The sequence below is a fragment of the Egretta garzetta genome, unplaced genomic scaffold (genome assembly GCF_000687185.1).
Source record: "Egretta garzetta isolate BGI_Z169 unplaced genomic scaffold, ASM68718v1 scaffold353, whole genome shotgun sequence".
Lineage (NCBI taxonomy): Eukaryota > Metazoa > Chordata > Aves > Pelecaniformes > Ardeidae > Egretta > Egretta garzetta.
The window spans coordinates 512,869-532,600 of NW_009259307.1; the positions used below are offsets into that span (position 1 = coordinate 512,869).

Here is a 19,732-nt window from a genome sequence, read left to right on the forward strand (position 1 = left end):
TACTAGACCCCTGTTGAGATGATACCCTACATGAGTTAAAATAGCTTCTTGGATTACTACAGGCAGGTAACATTAAAAAAAAAAAAAAAAAAAAAAAAAAAAAGAAACCATCAGCAGTATGGACCACTACAGTCTTGTCTTGAGCTGCAGTAGCAGGACAATACTGCCCTGATGACTAGTCTAAAAAATGATGTTTAGTCTCTGTATTACCAGAGGCTCTGAATCTGTACATTACAGGAATAACTACCAGATGGGGAACAAAAGTGCACTTTTAGTGTGCCCAGACTTAGTTAACTAAAAGAATTTGAAACAACAGCAGAACCAAGGCAATGTGGTATGAACACAGATTGTCATCTCAGACACAACCCAGACTATTCCAAAAGCTTGAATTCCAGCTACGCTCAAATGCCCAAGTAACCCAGTTCTCAGCTCTATTTTAAGCCCAAGTAGCTAACAGAAATTCAACAGCCCAAGTTGTGAAAACATCTCTCTGTGTGCTTGAGGTAGGAACAGCCTCACTTGCCAGTTCATATTTTTGCTTCTCTCATGTTCCTTTCTCTTCAGGTTTGTTTTAAGGGAACTGATATGTCTGCAGAGCATTGCTATTCCTGAATAGTGACACTCTGAACAAGTTGGGCTTCGTCTTAAATGCAACCCTCCTTCCTGAAACATTTTTTGAGTCTCCTAGATGGAAAAAACCCTACACTGCAATCAAGAGTGCTTGCTCAGTTTTTTCAATATTTTATCTGGAGGATGGGACAGTTCAGCCAGAAAAAGGAGATTCCCTTCGGAACCACCTGCATATGAAAAATAAACAAAATGCCAAAGCAGGCAGATAAATTAAACCACATGGCTATTGCAGCAGAAACATCACAGTTTCCAAAGAAATAAAACATGTTGTATCTCTTAACATAGTAGGAACATGCTAACACTTGACCACCTTACCCTTGACATTCCTTCTGCTTAAAAGGGGAGAAAAATGTATCACCTTACTCAATTAGCATGCGCCACTCCAGACTTCTTTTGTATTTTTCCTTTGTGTTTCAGATATTTGAATGGAAAAATTTTGTCTGGGCACTTACCTTGAGCTAGGAAAGTACAGTTTGGCTTTTTAAACAGTTGATGTCAAAAAATGAGTAACAGACCCATTAAAATAAAGTAGCTCTGCATTATGTTTTTTCAGATAACATCACTGCTGTTGCTTACATGCTGCTGTATTTTGCTTTAAAAATAAAGTAGCACATTAACTCTTTCACTGGAAAAACAAACATAAGCTCTGCAGTTTTTAACTTTCCATGTGCCTTTGTTAGTAGAATAAAAAAGTAACAATATCCTGAGGTCAATTATAATTCTTGATATCATTCTAATTTGATATCAAGGCTGAGATTTTTTCAAAGTCACTTCATAAATTTTAATGTGAATTTGAATTTTTATGTATCTGTTCGGAAGCTTTAAAGTTCTCAGAAAACACTACTGTAAGTAAAAATGCAGGTTAAAAAGAACATTTCCATTTGCAGTGGAAATTCTTTACAGGAGTTGGTATATCTAATTTTGGATTACCTCTATAAAAATACTTTTCCTAATAGGTTTTCTTCTTGAGGCTTTCTACTGCATTCCAGAGTATAATCTAAACATACTTAGAGTCTCAATTCTAAAATATAACTAAAATATAACTAAAATTTAATTAAAATTAAAATATAAATTTAAATGTAGAATTCTAAATTCCTAGTTAGATTTATTCTAAAATATTTTCAAAAATTCTACTTCTCTAATTAGAGAAATGTTTTATTCTAAATATAAAACATGCTGAGCAATATAAACATAAATTAAGTTTCCTCTGAGACTCATAATTGGAGTATAACTTTTACAAAGTTCAGGTAAATTGGAAAAAGCTTCCTAGATGTGCTGGTTTTGGCTGGGATAGAGTTAATTTTCTTCACAGTAGCTAGTATGGGGCTATGTTTTGGATTTGTGCTGAAAAAAGTGTTGATAACCCAGGGATGTTTTAGTTACTGCTGAGCAGGGCTTACACAGAGTCAAGGCCTTTTCTGCTTCTCACCCCACCCCACCCTCCCAAGAAGCTGGGAGGGGGCACAGCCAGGACAGCTGACCCCAGCTGAGCAAAGGGCTATTCCAGACCACGTGACATCATACCCAGCAGTAAAAGCTGGGGGAAGAAGAAGGAAGGGGGGGATGTTTGGAGAGATGCCGTTTGTCTTCCCAAGTCACCGTTATGCGTGATGGAGCCCTGCTGTCCTGGGGATGGCTGAACACCTGCCTGCCCATGGGAAGTGGTGAATGAATTCCTTGTTTTGCTTTGCTTGCATGTGCGGCTTTTGCTTTCCCTATTAAACTGCCTTTATCTCGACCCACAAGTTTTCTTACTTTTACCTTTCTGATTCTCTCCCCTGTCCCACTGGGGGGGAGTGAGCGAGGGGCTGGGTGGCACTTACTTGCTGGCTGCGGTTAAGCAGCACTAGATCATGCTTCCTGCATACAGGTTACTTTGTACAGCTGTATTTTAAAACCAATATTGGCAAATGAAACTCTGCTTTTTGAGCTTCCAGTACCTTAGTGCTCTCTTGGTAACCTTACTTAACATGTGGAATTACTTGGGGAAAAAAACTAACAATGAAATGGCAACATAAAATGTTTTGCTTCATCAAAAAAATGTTTTCATCACGTAACACAACTACGTTTTAGTATAACTATATTTTCAAGAATGGGAAAGTATTAAGTCATAAAAGAGGCCTCAGGAGGTAATATGAATTTATAAAATAGGTTCAGATATTAGAAAGATATAAATCAGAACTGTATCATAGCTTTTTTCTAATACAGGCTAAATCACACTAACATTTATTAATTTAATCTACCCTACTATACAGGATGAACAATCCTTCCAAAGAGGATTGTGGCTTTTGGGGGGGGATTATATGTTAGTATAAATCCTGTGGATATTGAAATGAAGATCTTTGTGCCTTATAAATTGAGTTCTGAAAGGAGGGGGAGGTTAGCTGATTTTCTCCAATATAAAAATACATTTTGATCATATTTAATTACAAACAAAGCTACTTCTAAAAGTTCAGGAAAAAAAGAACACTCAAGCCAAATTGTAGAAAGAGAAAACCCAAAGACACCCATCAGGTAAACAAAGCCAATGAAAAGCTGCCTGAATAAAGACCAGGTGAAAATGATGTTTGAGCCCCACAGGGTTGAGCAGTGAAAAGAATTGGGCCTTATATGCCACAGGTTACATGAGACCACAGTAAGTACATATTCCTTCCAAAAATTATGACAGAAGTAGCGCCTGAGCTTGGGCCCTACCTTTCTCTGTGGCAGCTCTGAGAACAGGAACATGCATCAATCTTTATGGGAGGCCAAAAGCTGGCAGCCTTCCTTGAATCTGAACTCTGCTGCCTATCAGTACCCTCCGAACACTTGCCGCTTGGTACCACCTCCCCAGAGACGAGGGCATACAAACATGCCCTCAGTGAAGTTAAGAATGAATAAAATGTGAGGAGTGGAAGATATCCTGACACTATGTTGATTGTTCAAACATTAAATTGAAAAAAATCTTGCTATAGTACTTGAAATCTTTCTATTAAAGTCGGTAAGGAAAAGCTTCATCCACTTCCTCTCTAGGGCTGATAAACAGGTTGTGACTATTAGAACAATATTCAAAAGAGTAGCTGAAAATTAATGAACACAGAGACCTTAATTATGGGGCAAAGGGAAGGTATTTCTATGATGTGCAGGTTTCATCTTCCAACAGATATATTAGCTTACAAGACTTGGTGGGAGATGGTGAAGGAAGCCGTTTCCACATCTGTTGCAAAATGTTACAGTTCAAGTACGACAATGGATATTAATAATTGCAACCCCAGTGTCACTGTGAGCTTCGCCTAAGGAGGCATCACAGCAATTGGCAAGTTCATGTCCCTATCAAATAAAGCAATGCAAGGTTGCTCAGCAACCTGTGACCGTAGGTTTGCAGTTCTGGGGCAACATTACACATTTCATGAAAATTCTCAAAAGGAAATCAATTACTGCCTTCATTCCCGTTAATCTTTTCTATTGTTTCTTTTCAATACAGAAAGCAGTGCAATGCAAACTGGTAGTTCATGCCCCTTTTTGTGAAGCCAAATGAGTCACCACCTTATTTCTGCAAGTAAAAATGAGTATAACAAAGCGTATTCATTTTCTGGTGTACAAACAAACTTAACCTCTGCAATATTTCAAGTGACTTCAACACAGTCATAATGCATTGCAAGTTCAAGCCATAACAAATGTTGTTTCTATCTGCAAAGAAGCTGTTAGGCAATATGGTAATGCTTGTTTTGGTAAATCGCCCCCATAATGAAGCTATTGAATAGGAAACAAATACCTTTAACATTTTGAGGGGTCAAATAAATTGCCACTGCTTTCTGAAATGTTTTCTTCCCTTTCCTAACTCACGACTCTGTAATTTAAAATATCTAAATAATACTCTGCATCACCTGAAATTAGCTTTGTCACTGTTTTATTGACTTCCAAGCGTATTTCATGTTGTACCACTGAACAAATGTAAAATGATGAGAGAACGAGGATGGATACTCGTGCAGTATGATGAATGTTTATTTAAGTAGCAAACAGAACTGCCATATTCCATACATTATTAGCTACTCCAGACTCTAAGGATTATTATTTCTTTGTAATCTGTACTCTCTGATATGTAATTATAATAAAGCATAAGAATGAAGCTTGACAAAGTTCTGACACTGCTATTTCAATCATGCAAACAGTTTGAAGTGTAGTTAAGAAATAGGGTTTATTTTTTAACAAACTACAGCAAGAAAAGTTTCACAGCAAAGAATGTTCATATTAATTTCCTTTTAAATCTTGATCATGAAAAATTTAATAACCATCGTCCCTGTCCTGAAACTTGTAAACAGCTGCCCAGTCTCAGTGGGATCAAGTCCCTTCTCATTTACAAAACCATAAATCAGAAATAACTCCGTTGAAGCTAATGGAATTTAAGAAGCATAAATCAAGGGCAATCAAATCTAATGGGGTTAATTGTATGAGTAAAAGATTTAAGAACTGGGCACCAAGTTAGATATACTGTTATATCTCTATACAGTTATTTAAACATCAATATAAAACTCTTAAGCACATTCATAGCAAAAGAGTTTATAACATTCAAAATGACTAATGCTGTGACCTACAGTAGTCATACTGTTTCCAGTGAACATTTATATTGCCAGCAATAAACCTTTTCACACTGTACTTTGTCTTACAAATCTGAATTCAGCTCTTATTGGTCATAGTAAATACAATGTTTTCATTTAACTGACTTTCTCATGAGACTTGATTTAAGCAATTTCCTCCTCTATCATCAATATAATTTACTGAAGAGTAATAAAGAAGTGACTCATGGGAATATCTAGGACTGAGTTAAGTTCATCTATGTGGTGCGTGTAGGCACTAAATCCAGTGCTCTCTTACAGTGAACCCAGACCGTACGTCCTCAACTTTGTACTGTATCAAAGTCTGATGATCTTCCACCCTGTACAACATGCTTAACCGAATACAGAGAAGCATGCGACTTGTCCAGAGCCAAGCATGATGCTGGCACATTCACCTATCTTATTTGGTTAATGCTAGAGCTGTACAAAATTTTATACTTTTTTGTGTAAAAGTAAGGTTTTCCAGTACCCATTATTTACATAAGCAGTCTCCATACCCGCATGTAATCTCACTGATTTTAGTAAGACAACTTGAGGAACAGCTACTCATATGAGTAGTTTCTGGAGAGGATTTTATACTGTCCTAATTTTAATTGTATGAAAACAAAAAAATTCTCTCTCTGACAGGATCTAAAGATACATGTACAGAAAAAGCAAGCAAACAAGACCAAAAAATAATCCCCCAAATGACTGCATTATGTAGCATTCAAACTTAGTAAGAAAGAAAACATCAACATCATCATAACTGATGTTTAGTGAGGACTTAAAAAAAGTATTACAGCACACCAAGGGACTGTAAATTCTAGGGTAGTCATGTAATATTCCACTTAAAGTAGCTATTTGCAATCACAACAACAACAAAAAGTGACATATTAATTTAGATATACGCAGGTCTCTCCTGCGGTACCAACTTCCATAGTGCTGGAAGAGAGATTAAGGTTCATTTCAGCTTTTACTGGAATCAGTGGGTCATCTACTGTATTTAATGGGAGCTGCAATAAGCACTTAATGAAGAAACAATTTTTTATTTTAATCAAGACCTCAGCAAGGCCTACATTTTAGATTAAGTTAGCATCCTAATGTCTAGCTTCATATACCAGCTTCTAAATTACTTCAGACTACAGAGAAAAGTCAAGGAGAACAGATATTCAATTCATGATGAAATATCTAAATTTGCTAAAACCTATGAAAAAGAGTCACAGCTTTCATACTCTGTCCATTTCATTGAAGACTATTCCTTGGTGGCCTGCTTGTTCGGAGGAGAATCTTACAACCTATGGGGTGTTTGAATGCTTAGCTGTGTAACTGAAATTAGATTTTCTTGGAGAAAGCAGAAATGTTTCTACTGTATATTTGTTTAATGTGTTAGCATTAAATATATAATACCAAAGCAAGGAAATATGGACAAGCCAGTCAGTTAGAATGGTAGCAATGAATTGGATAAAATCATGTATTCTTCTTTACAAGTGGATTTGCAATTCCATTCTGAAACATTTGTTTTCATGTCAAAGGAGTCCTACAAGATCAGAAACATCAGGAAATCAACACAGATTCCAATCACCACTAGAATTGCTCACTGTGCAGTTAAGCACGTCAGATTAATATTTATAGTTGCCAGGCAAGAAATGGAAATTACTCAAATTTTGCAAGATGGGAATGGTATTTACATACAAGAAAGCTTCCAAAAGAGCAATCTGTTGCAACGGTAGAATCATTCATTGGTAAGACCTGTGATGCCAACACAGTCCAGAGTCCCTTTAGGTCATGGGATGGTTAACTCTTTTAAAACACAAGGTTCAGTGACCCTGTTTAATTCCAGTTTTCAGTTTTCCAAGGCAATGGCTTTGGGATTTGTCAGTTGGCCTCGATCATCATGCCTAGGAATTATTGGGAGGAGTCCATTCACTGATGATAGGTATCTAAAATTCTCTGAGCTAAAGCAAAGGTATCGTTTGATCAGACAGGCAGAAAGGAGTAATGCAGAGATGGGCATGTGTCAAGAGTGTTAAGGAAATCCCAGATATTGCCATACATGTGCTCTCTGGAAATGGCCTTGTACTTCAAATTGGTGTGAATAAAATCCTACTAATGTGCTTTTGAAGCAAGGAAGGGCAATGATTTGGCTTACAATGGAGCAAAAGGGAATCTTTCAAGAGGAAAACTGAAAACAGTATCATACTTAATACTGTCATGCTTGTCAGGGCTGGAGCTCTTGTTGTGTGGCTGTGATGGGACACACCTGGTCTGTTAGACTTTCTGATACAATTGGGGTACCTGCAAATGCACTTCTAATATTCATACTAAAAGGCTATTGAGGCCTTTACAAACCGCAACTGAATGCTTTGCTGAACTAAATTTCAGAGACTCTCTTTTGAGGTCCTGTGAGAGAAGTGTTTTTGTTTAACAGCAGAAAAAGCTCACCTGAGCTGTGAGACCACTGTTCAGGTATCTACATTGGCTCCACTCCACTCCCAACTGGTAAAACTACTGCTCCTCATGCAGGACGGGGCTTGGTTGCTCAAGGGAAAACAGAGCTCATCTTAAAGCCCTACCATTGATTTAATTCATGCTTGGATCACTGGAGCCCAGCATACTCACAAAGCATCAATTTTTTTTTCAAAGCTTAGCATTTGATTGATTTGTTTGCTTCAGTTCAGCTCAGATGGGTTACTCAAGATATGCTACTGGAAGTAAATATTCTGCAGTCCAGAGTGTGGAAGGAATATGGATTAAATAGCTGAATAAAACCACTCAGTAAATTAGAGTAATTGAAAGCAATAAAAGCAGTGACATGAAATCTCTTACTTAAAAGAAGAGTTTTCATGTTTTGGAACAGCTGGATGACAAATGTGATGTAAATTTTTAAAAGGGGATATGAAGTATGATGGATTTGCAAGTCACTACTAGGCAAATGAGTAGAAACTAAGAAACAAGAGAATTAATGGACACTTAGATAAAAAATTACTATTTTGGAAATAGTTAAGTAGAGGAAAATTCTGCCTTACAAATTTATTGTTGTTCTCTGAAGAGGTCAAGCATATAGATAAAGACGGGCAGATAGATATACTCTGGTTGGACTTCTAAAAGGCTTTTGACAATGTCCTTCACCAACAGCTTTTAAGAATTTAAGAAGCTGTGGCATAAAGCTTTGTAGAAGCAAGCAATTAGTTAAAAGACTGAAAACAAATCTTAGGAGTAATTAGTTATTTGTTTATTAAAAAGCAATTAGCTTCTTGCAATGGGCAGAGGTACCTGCTGGAGTTCTGCTTGGGTCTGTGGTATAACTTCTTCTGGGACCCACACTATTTCATAAAATAATTACAGGGAAAAGGGAGTGAGCAATGACGTGTAGATGTCAGCTCTTGCTAACAATCACAGATGTACAGACTGTGGCTGATTGTGCATGAGCTACAGAAGGACATTGCAAAACTGAGTAATGACAACAAAACGGAAAAGGAAATCCAGTGTAGACAAATGTGTATGAACTTATGTACAAACCTAACCTCACACTAAAATGAACTGTTTTGAGCTGCCAAGTACCACTGAGGATTAATGATCTCAGGATTATGGCAGACTAATCCATGGAAACTCAGCTCAGTAGAAGTCCCAACAGCAAATGACATACTAGACTTGATCAGTAAAAGTATGGAGAATAAAGCAGAGAACATTGCACTGTTAAGAATAATCCAAGGTTTTGCCACACTAAGTACTGTGTGCAGTTCTAGTCCTCTCTATTCAAAGACGACATAGTAGAGCTGGAAAAGTTTCCACGTGGGAGAAGGAGGATGGACAAATATACAGTACACCCTCTGTATGGGGAATAGCTAAGTAAGCCAAGACTCTTCAGTCTAGATACAACACAATTTAGGAGAAAATATTAGAAATCTAAAAAAATCATGTATGGCATAAGAAGAGTGGAAAGAGATCAACTTTCACCATCTCTTTCAGTAGCCATCAAATGAAGCTAGTAAGTAACAAGCAAAAGAGAGGTGGTTCTTCATGCAGCGAAGCAGCAAACTTTTAAAATCCTTGCCAAAGAATATTGTGGATGCTGAAAGTTTACTTTTATTTGAAAGACTGGACAAGCATCTGGACAAAAAACCATTGAGAATTTCTAAGTATGAAGAAACCATATCCAGCTGAAGGGAGCATTAAGGAAAAGCATCGGATACTTTTTTTTTCGTTCTCTCCCACAGACAGTAACTTAACACCACTGTCATGGGCAGGCAGGCTAGATGGATCTTCTAACTGACCCAGAATAGCCTTGCATCCTTATGGCTCTATTTGAATAAAGGCTGTTCACGTGAACAAAAATGTTACAGGGACTACTTCTCTACGCCCTACTGGCTTTAGAGGTACAACACACTGTGCGTTTTCTTTCCTGATTGTTTTTAAGACATCAGGTTACTGTGTCAATATGCTCTAGAAAGAAAAGCTCAATAAAAGTGAAAAAAGCTTGTCTAGGTTTATCCAGAGGGGAGGCTACACGCTACTGTTGATTAAGCTAAATATCTAAAAAAGGAGAACATTATCCAGTTCTAAGCTTGAATTTCAGCACTACTCTAACACTTTGACTGCCCACTAAGCATGCCTGCACAAAACCCAGTGTTTTTATTCCAGTTCAAACAAGAATGAGTAAAAGAACACAGCAAAGGTTCTAATTGTGACTTGTAACATCTCTGTAACTTCAGTTTGGCCCTGGAAAACAAACTGTCCTGGTTTCGGCTGGAGCAGAGTTAATTTTCTTCCTAGTAGCTGGTATTGCACTGTGTTTTGGATTTAGTATGAGAAGAATGTTGATAACACCCTGATGTTTTAGTTGTTGCTAAGTAGTGCTTACACTGGTCAAGGACTTTCAAGCTTCTCATGCCCTGCTGGCAAGAAGCTGGGAGGGGGCACAGCCAGGACAGCTGACCCCAACTGGCCAAAGGGCTATTCCAAACCATAGGACGTCACGCTCAGCATATAAACTGGGGAGAGCTGGCCAGGGGGAAAGTCAGCGATCACTGCTCAGGAACTGGCTGGGCATTGGTCAGTGGGTGGTGAGCAATTGCACTGTTCATCACTTGTTGTATATATTCTTTTATGATTATTATTATTATTCTTGTTTTCTCTTCCTCTGCTGTCCTATTAAACTGTGTTTATCTCAATCCATGGGTTTTACTTTTTTTTTCCGATTCTCTCCCCTATCCCACCCAGGGAAGGGAGGGTGAGCGAGCAACTGTGTGGTGCGTAGCTGCTGACTGGTGTTATACCACAACACAAACATAAATGAGGCCTATTCCTTGCTGGCACAAAAAGTCTCTAAAAATAAAAAAAATTAAAAAAGAAGAGCAAGCATATAACTTGACCAAAACCAGCCCCTTGTTGATGGCTATCCCTCACTTAGAAACATGCTGTCTCCCTGGGAGCAGATTCCTTCTATATGGAAGAGTCTGTGCTGAGAATTTTTTTCGTTCCTAATTTGTTTAGAACTACATAATCCATGATCATGCCTGGCTAACGTGCTTTCTACAACCTCATCTCTAACACACACCACCATGTAATCCACAAGAATTTCCACAACAAGCTGTTCTGGCAGGATTTCATGGTGTAGCTCTGATACGCTTCTGGACTTGCCAAAGTTTCATTCCGAAGAGTTTTTCATTCTGCAAATATCAATCAAATTGGTTCTAGCATGTTGCCAAATAATCACTTACTGTCTTAAGCTATATATCTCTGGCAAGCAGGATGCTGTTTGATCATATTTTTTCCTGTGTTTGGCAGGTGACAAAGAGCACCAGAGTTCCTCACTAAGGACCATACGATTTATTCACATCCATGGCTGTCATATGTATCTCCCCACTTCGTGATTTTACAGTTCATCATTTGGAGAGGAAGAGAAAGATATACTGGTCACTCACAGAACCACAGAACACAGCTGCAAAACATGCAAATACAATACTGGAAATACCTTGCCGGGTAAAGTCTAGATAATTATTTATGACATTGTACAAAGCAGCAGGAAGATTGTAGACAAGCTGGCCATCTTTTCTGGTCAAGGCAAACAGATGTCAATCAAAACACAGCAACTGGGATGACTGTGGGAGTGGGAAGCCTATCTTCTAATAGGAGACCAGAAGCTGTAGAAGCAAAAGTGAAGGCTGGTTCCCCCTGCAAATGTGCTGGAGAAACAGACAAGACACTTAAGCACAAGAACAGATAGATGCTGGCCATGACTAAATTCAATCTGTAAGCTGGAAGTCAGTGAAAAAAAAAACCAAACAAAAAAAAAACCAAAAAAACAAAAAGAGGATAAGTAACAAAACCACTTTTAAAATTGGTTAGAGTTGTTTAAAACAAGGGTAAAATACCCACTTATGAACACCTTAATGTATATAATAGCAATCACTGATGATCCAGTCCAATCCAAGAGCTGATACTTTGTAAGTTAAAACCTGTACCTATCTTCAAGTACTACTTGATTAACAGTCCCCTTCAAATTCCTGAAGTAGAGCACAAAATTAAACTATGGGATAGCAGGTCACAACTATTTAAGTAACACTGATATATCTATTTATTACAGCCAGGCAGCAAAGGACTACCTGCCAGAGTTCCTCTAGAAACTGTTTTGGTCAATATTTCAACTAATGACCTGAATATTGGCATAGGAAAGACATCTATTAACCATAACATACATGCAGAGAGGATCTGCAAGCACATTGGGGGGCAGGAACAGAATTCAAAACAAGCTGAAACTGTAAAATGAGGTCTGGAAAAACAGGGCAAGATTCAGGAAAGGCTTATGCAAACTACTACAGCTAATCAATAATAATCTACTGGACAAATTCAGGCTGGAGAACAATGGGCTTGGAATCTGGCAGAATCAATCTGTGAACCATAGCAGATCACAAGCTGAACTAAGTTAACAATGTCATAGGGCTACAGGATAGACAAACACCGTAATGGGACAAATACATAAATAGGAGTGCTGTCCTCAAGACAACTGGAGGAACCCTTATGCTGTACTCAGCTGTAACGCTCTCAGCAGCTCCTTGCTAAAGAAGATGAGGATCAAGACCAGAGTCAAACAGCAAGACTGATCAGTGAAACCCTGATCTATGTGAAACAAGGGAAAGGACTGGGCTTGGATGAAAGCAGATAAAAGTGGGTGGCAGGAAGAGGGGAACACTACAACTTTTCTGATGTTGCTACTCTTCATGTTCATAGAGAACATAAAGAAACACAGGCTTTGAACTGCAGGAAGACAGATACAGCTTAGATTTCACTGGGGCAAAGAGGATAAAGAGCCATTAGAATTGACCATGCCCTGGCACTGCGGAGCCTCCTTACTGAAGACCTTTGAAAACTGGTTAAGTATCTGCCAGGAAAGATGTGGACATAGTTGATCCTCAAGGGCACTGCAATGCACAATCTGATCTGTAGAGGTGTCCCCCCTGCCCTTCACTTCAACAGCTGTCAGCCATTGTCAGCAAGAGGTGATGTCATACCAGACATGACCACTGTCATACCAGAGGTATGATGCACTATTGCTTTACCTCAGCAAGTTTTACAGATTTCTTCTGGTTCTTCCATTTTAACCTAGCCTGGTCCACTTCTTTATGTATTTTGTTTGAGAGGTGCAGTCCCCACAAACATTGCCATTTTTAAGTTGGGCTTGCAACTAATTGTTATTCTTAAAAGTATAATTTAGTGTGTGTTTACCTAAGGGCTTTAACAAAAAAATCCTCAAATAATTTGTAGCTTGACTACTACATTGTTCAATGAGATCCACATCTTCCCTCAATTTGTAACAACATACAGATTATTAGATCGCCTTTATCACCAGAACCGATTTGGCACATCCTTTTCTTGATCCACCTCCTAATGAAAGTTCACATTTAGTAGCAGTAGTCTCTGCTCTCTCTCCCTCCTCCCTCTCATTCTTAACTGCACAGACAAGAGAACTACTGCTAAGTATGAAGTAATTAGCCACGGCATACCCTTTGTATCCTCCCATATGTGCTGTTTTTCTGGTTTTGTGGCACATAAGCATTTGCAAGAATGTTGCTTCAAGTGCTTACATTTTCTAAAGATCCTTCTGTCTGGTGGTGATTGTCTACCAGTCCCTAAATGTACTTTTTTTCTGCCATGAATAAGAAAAAATTCAGTTTTCCTTGGTGTATCTGTGTTAGCCCCACTACATCTGCATGTGCATACAGCTTAAAGTACACCTAGCTTTGATTCTTTTAATACTGTAGTCCTGGTACTTGCATCTTTAACATGCAGGACTTCATTAAACTTATCCCAGGTATTAAATTTTAGTAACAGTATACTCTGTTTCAGTGCTGTAACCACACAGGCTGTTAAGGGGTATATCTCTTCTATTAACTGTCTGTATTATTATTATGGGGTAGCTGAACTTCTTTGCACACAGAGGCTACCAACCTGCTTTTTTGAGTCATCCATGGGAAGTGGTAGAGATTACGGCAGCAAACTCCTTCTGTTGCAGAAGACAAGAACCTTACCTTAGGCTCTTTATCTTAAAATAAGCTCCCTTTTCTCTTAACTGAACGCTTTTTTTCCTAGTCTTCCAATTTCAGCTACTCAGTTTCCAAAATTTCCTTTTGCGTCCCATCAAGAATAGATTTGGAAAACAGAAAATAGCCATTCCTCTCATTCTTTCTGATCAATTGATGTTGTGATACAACATCTCCTCTGTGCCACTACTGGGACCTCAGGTTTGAAATGTACTAATATTAACTCTTCGTGTGATTTGCTAGCATTAAATCTATAAACTCCTAATACAAAAAAAAAAAAAAACCCAAACCCAAAAACCTTCTGGCAAATCACATCAGCATTTACTGTATATCTAACAGTGACTCCTGGACCACACCTCAAGCTTAGCAGACTTAGGCGTCTTTTGGCAAACTGCGTATATTCCTTGCAGGAAGAAAATAGGAGAGAAAGGGTAGTCTGTCACTTGCCAAGGATGGGGAGTAAGCCACTAGACCCTGGAAGAGACCAGAAAAGAAAAATTACTGGAAGAATACAATTAGTAGAGGAAACGTGATCTGGAAAAGTGCTGACCCATCCTCAGCCCCCACGTAGAATTAAGAAAGAAAACGGAAAAGAAGGATCTAAAATTTACTCCTGTTCTAATTAATACAGCATTTCTCTCCCTTGTTGGAGCCACAGATAAGATATTTTTATCTCTTCCATTTTTCCACCACCTTTGGGGTATCAGCTGTTTGTTTCTCCTGCTCTCCTGCACCTTCAAGGGAAGTCCCCTGCCTGAATTAGAAACTCCTGGCACCTGATGACAGCAACCTGAAACTGATGGGGCACCACTTTCTAGAAAAGCACAAACCTAGAAAACATTCCTTATTTTGAAGACCACGCATTTCAAATTAGAATAAACTCATGTGCCCAGAACCAGTTACTGGAGCTCCTCCTTTTTTATCTATATAAATGAAGAAGTGAGGGAAAAAAGCTTAAGTCGATAGCTCAAGAGCACAAAAGCCTTCAGGTTTGCAGCCCAGAGTAGCATTCCCAGCTCCTCAGATACTTCACAAGTCACCCCTCTATAAGCTGGTGTTCCTTTCCCCAGTCTATTGAGAGTATTTTAGCACCAAATCACAAATTTATATCCAGTGAAAGGCTGTGTTTACAAGAAATGAGGAAATTCACAGGAATCAAGATGACGTATCAGTATACTTTAATTTTCATGGCTGAATCAAAAGAAAGCTTCCTTCTTTCCCTGTACAGTAAGGAACCTCCATGCTATCAACACAGTCATAATATTTATGCCAGTTGTACAAAATACTACACAGACTATATGTTTAACCCTCAGCAGCTGCCAACAGTGAAAGAAACTTTCCCAAAAGTCAGTGACATATACTTTGCTCTAAGGGAGAGGTCTGCTTAGTGCAGCCACTGCAAGACAGAAGGGTAAAATATGTCAGTAAGGAGCTGTTCAGGGATGCGGCATAGCCCAAATTGCTCCATCCAGTGTGTAACAGAACAACTCCTTGGCGGCTTTGCATTATACTACATTATCACAGTCCCAGAGGCCTTGTTAGTCCATACCACTTTCTTAAAAAAACCATGCAAAAGGAACAGGCGCAATTTTTTTACATGAGACAAGGATTCACTCGCTAGAGAAACTACTAATTGCACTTCAAGGGTAGGCCAGAAACACCTGCAGTACATGGGAAAAAGGGGAAAAAAGTCAACTCTATACATCTAAGTCCTGATATTACATGCTGTGCTATTTTAAAGTCCAATGAAACACAGGAGACCTTGGACCGATTCTTCTGTAGCTTACAGTGATGCTTCACTCTGCTCCATCATCTTCAATGCAGCTGTAGTTACATCACAGAAACGACATTACCGGTAACCAAGTACTCAAGCCTAAAGTTATGGGACAGGCCTTTAACAGGCTTTAAATGAATGTCAGCTCAAGTGGGCCCTACTGTCCAAATCGGAAGCTCCGAACTGGTAGCACTAACTGCAGCAGCCAAAATCACTGACTTCCCAAAGGATATCCTGTCCACTTGTGTCAGTCAGTAAGGGGATCTACTGCCTCTGATTTTGTGATATGTAACCTTTGTTTAGTCCTGTGGGGAAAGAGGTTTCCAACAGAAACTGAGTACCAGTTGATACAATGACAGGTCTAAGTTGCTGCTCTATGCTTTTTCAAGCTGTAGATGAAGAAAATTAATGACAGTCTCACTAGATTCACTGCAAGAGTTCAAGTACCTCTGAAAAACAAACTTCTATGCCTACTGTCAACTTCACATTGGTAATGGTAAGGACATACAGGACAAATGAGCAGTACGTTGGAGCAATTTGTAGGAAACAAGAACCAGACCACGTAGCTGGGAAAAAACACAGAGGGGAAGAGAATTCTTTCTGTCACGCCGTGACCCCCAAAAATTCATGGAAAACTCCTCTTTTAAATAAGCAGAGAAACTAAAACTTCAAGTTTCTGTAAAAAGAGGTGGAGACCACAGAAGTTTGAGAGAAACAGGAGTTTACCAGAAGCCGTGAGTTGCAGTTCTCAACTGCTCACCAGCAGGTGATCTCAAGGCCTCTTTTAACATCGCTTCCTGCCACCTATTCCTGACTGACTCATCCAGTCACTCAGATAGGCTTTATAGCTTTCCTGTCATCACCATGGCAAGGAAAATGGACTGAAGTATTTCAAGACCTAACTGGATATTCTCCAAATCACACAGGCACCAAAAAAAAGGGAAAGCTAAATTCTGTCTGTTAGCAGCAACGCACCAAATAACAAAAAATGAGAGAAGGGATGTTGTCCAGTGTTTACAGTTCACAGTGTTCCTGGGTCTACCATCTTGTCTCCACTGATGGACTTAACGTACTTTTCAATGCCAGTTTTCCACAAATACATCCCAAATATTACCTGCCGTTAATGGTTTTACTCCTAACCTACCCTAATCTCTCTCTTCCATAGCACCTTGCATCTCCACCCTGCAAAATTAACAGGGTGGCTGGTAAGGGTAAGACCTTCAGAACCCCTGTTTTCCACTACTTCCTTCAGCTCTAATCATGCGATTAACTGTTGTCAGAATATTCCCAGTTTGCAACTTTGCAACTGCACCTACTTTACTTTCATTTTTTATACACAGTTTCACTACTTCTTATCTTGAATATTTTAATTCTCTTACTTTTCTGGGTCATTTGTACCTAGCTGGTTCTTTGGGCCGGACGCAGTGGGATTTGGATTTAGCTTTTTGCACTTTCTTCTCAAAGGTGAGCTCACAGATTTAATTTAACCAAAAATACTAGGCTTAATGCATTACACTAGGTTTTTTTTAATCTATTTCAGATTATTTTTATGTGTATTTTTATGAGATTTGTAATTACCTTCTTCAAGCAGAAGTAAACAGCTTAGCTCTTACTGACAATTGCAGCTTTAATTATAATATTTCAGCTTACCTAGAAGAGATATTATCTGCAAAACCAAAGTTTAATTGCCTGCCCATAGCTGCCACAATATACAGACATTAAGCATGTGAAGTCCTGCCTCTAACAGAGAATTCTGCTTACTGCTTATCTCGTTCAGTATTTTCATAGTGTATTCGTCTGAAGAAAACATCTTTCAACATCTCACACCAAATACAGATTTTCAAATTGCTTGCAATTGTCTCTCAATAATAAACAGGAGATTCTTGCCCCATTCTCGCAGGCTTATGCACTTCCTGTTCTGTGTCAAATACCTTCCTGCTTTTCCAAATCCATGCAAAAAGCCCGTGAGGGGCAAATCTAACTCATCAGTCCAGACCATTACTGAATTCCTTTCTCTGAAAGTTAACACCTTACTCCCTTTACCCATCTTTATCAGTGATCCAGTGGTCGATAAGCTTCACAGAAAACGATGTACATTTTTTTGGTATTTTTAAGAAATACAGTTATAGAATTATTTTACATAGTCTTTGAGCCATACATTTACATGTTAAACCATGTATGGTCAGACCATAGCCATTTGGATTATTTTATGAACTCTGAATACTCAAATTATAAATTCTATCTAGCAACCAGGTCAGTCTGATGAAAGGTGTATAAGCACTAGCTGGGAATAGAACAACAGACATTAGACTGACCACCAACACACTAATGAACGTGCTGTCACAGAAATACCATTTGGAGCTGATTTTGCAAGAAATTATCAGAAACTTAACACTGGCCATCGTAAAAAGGTACCCATGAAAGGAAACTCTGTGTAAAGCACTGTGCAAACGCACAAGACCTCTTAGGGCACGTAACTGTAATGGTGGAGAGCTATGTTAACTCCAACAGTAGAGCGCTGAGCTCTACATTGGCACGGCACAATGACATCTAGCACCCAGTTACTCCAATCCAAAGTACATACAGGAAGCTCTATGGGATTTCCTCACATATGCCCACCACCTGCTCCTTGTTCTTAAAGGCAGGTTATGGCCAGAAGACGAGGAATCACGCATCCATCAGTCTCGTTCATATTATTACTGAAGTTTTCTTTCTCACGCATCCATCATTTAACATTCTTGTATTTGTCTTCTATTTGCGCTTTCCCTATCTGCATAACTAACAGTATTGGCTCCCTTCACATACGCTTTCTTTTCATCCGCATACCCAGTAATGTATTTTCCAGTTTTTCATTATTTATAGTCTCTATTTTCTCTCATTCCCATCTGTATAGCTGATCAGTAATGTATCTATTATTAATATCTCATAGGTGTGTACATGGCACTTTCACTGACACTTAAGAATCTATAGCAGCTTACTACATCCTTTCCCTAACTCAGCATGAGGTTTGGATGTGCAAGGTATAGAAAAGCGGGCTCTCAGTTAGCCAGCTGGCTTGACAAAAGACAGAAGGGGAAGAACTGCAGCCTCCAACCAACTGTTGCTTATTTTGGCACTATAAAGGCACAGATAGGAATACAGAAAAAGACCTTGAGCAAAAGACATGTGCAAGACAAAAAAGAAAGACACCAATGCAACAAACTTTGCACTTAAGATTCCTAAATGGCAGCTGCAAGGTGGGGGTTCAGTTTTGGTATGAAAGCTTTCTCCCGAATTTTTGTGCCTCCAAGTGGGAGTAACATTGCCTACCTGCCCAAGTGCTGCAAGAGGGAAGTTGGTACTTGGTTTTCCTAGGCAACTGCTGCATCCTTACACATCACGTTTTATGCTACCTCAGTGTCATTTTCCAGCTTTTCTTATGTAAATTTATTTATCTTAACAGACTGCACAGCTGTCTCATTCAGGCTTGCAATGATTGGGAACAGTTGAGACGCGTGCTTGAAACTCTTGAGTCAATGATGCAGTATGTGGGAACTCGTTCTACAACACAAATAAAAATTGGGTCTCACTTTGATCCGGTTGATGTAAAAGGCCTGTTGTGTAAACGCAGCTGTGTCTTTGTGAATCTCATGTAGAACATGAAGCCTTCGGTACCTGCAAATGCTCATTTCTAAACTTTCAATTCATGTAGCATAAACTACTGACTGGGAATACTGTGCTTAGATGTTTGCACCCACATGTGCAAAGGACTGTTTATTTTTCAGGCACTCACCTTGCTAAACTCTACTACACAACTCGTATTTTGAGGATAATTGTCAGGGAAGCCTAGGGCACTGGGCACAAACTCTGTTAGGAAAAAAAAAGTGATCTTTGGACATTTTAAACAGCAACTGTGCCTAGCTGTAGCAGCGGGGACGGGTGCGTGGTTCAGTGTGATGGGCTCCAGTGAGAACCAGGTGTTTCCTCACTTGCAGTTTCTGGCCCTGGCCGGACCCCAGGATCTTCTCACAGGGTGATCCCTGGATCTAGCCGGTCCAGGTGTTTTCCAGCCAAACACCTGCGGGCTGCACAGAGCTCAGGTGCTGCCCAACCGGCCGGCGAAGCTCTGCCTGCAGCGGCGGCATCCCAGAGCCGACTTCTCTCCCCTCATTTCACAACGACCCCGGTGGAAAGCGGGGGGGACCGCAGGGCGGGCCGCGGCGGCTGGAGGGCCG

At 39.3% G+C, this 19,732-nt stretch overlaps 1 protein-coding gene across 1 annotated transcript in view; it reads right to left on the reverse strand.

Moving 5' to 3' along the window:
* Window positions 1-19,732, reverse strand: part of PCSK5 (proprotein convertase subtilisin/kexin type 5) — a 254,875-nt gene that overhangs the window by 234,372 nt on the left and 771 nt on the right. The gene's annotated exons all lie outside the window — the stretch shown is intronic.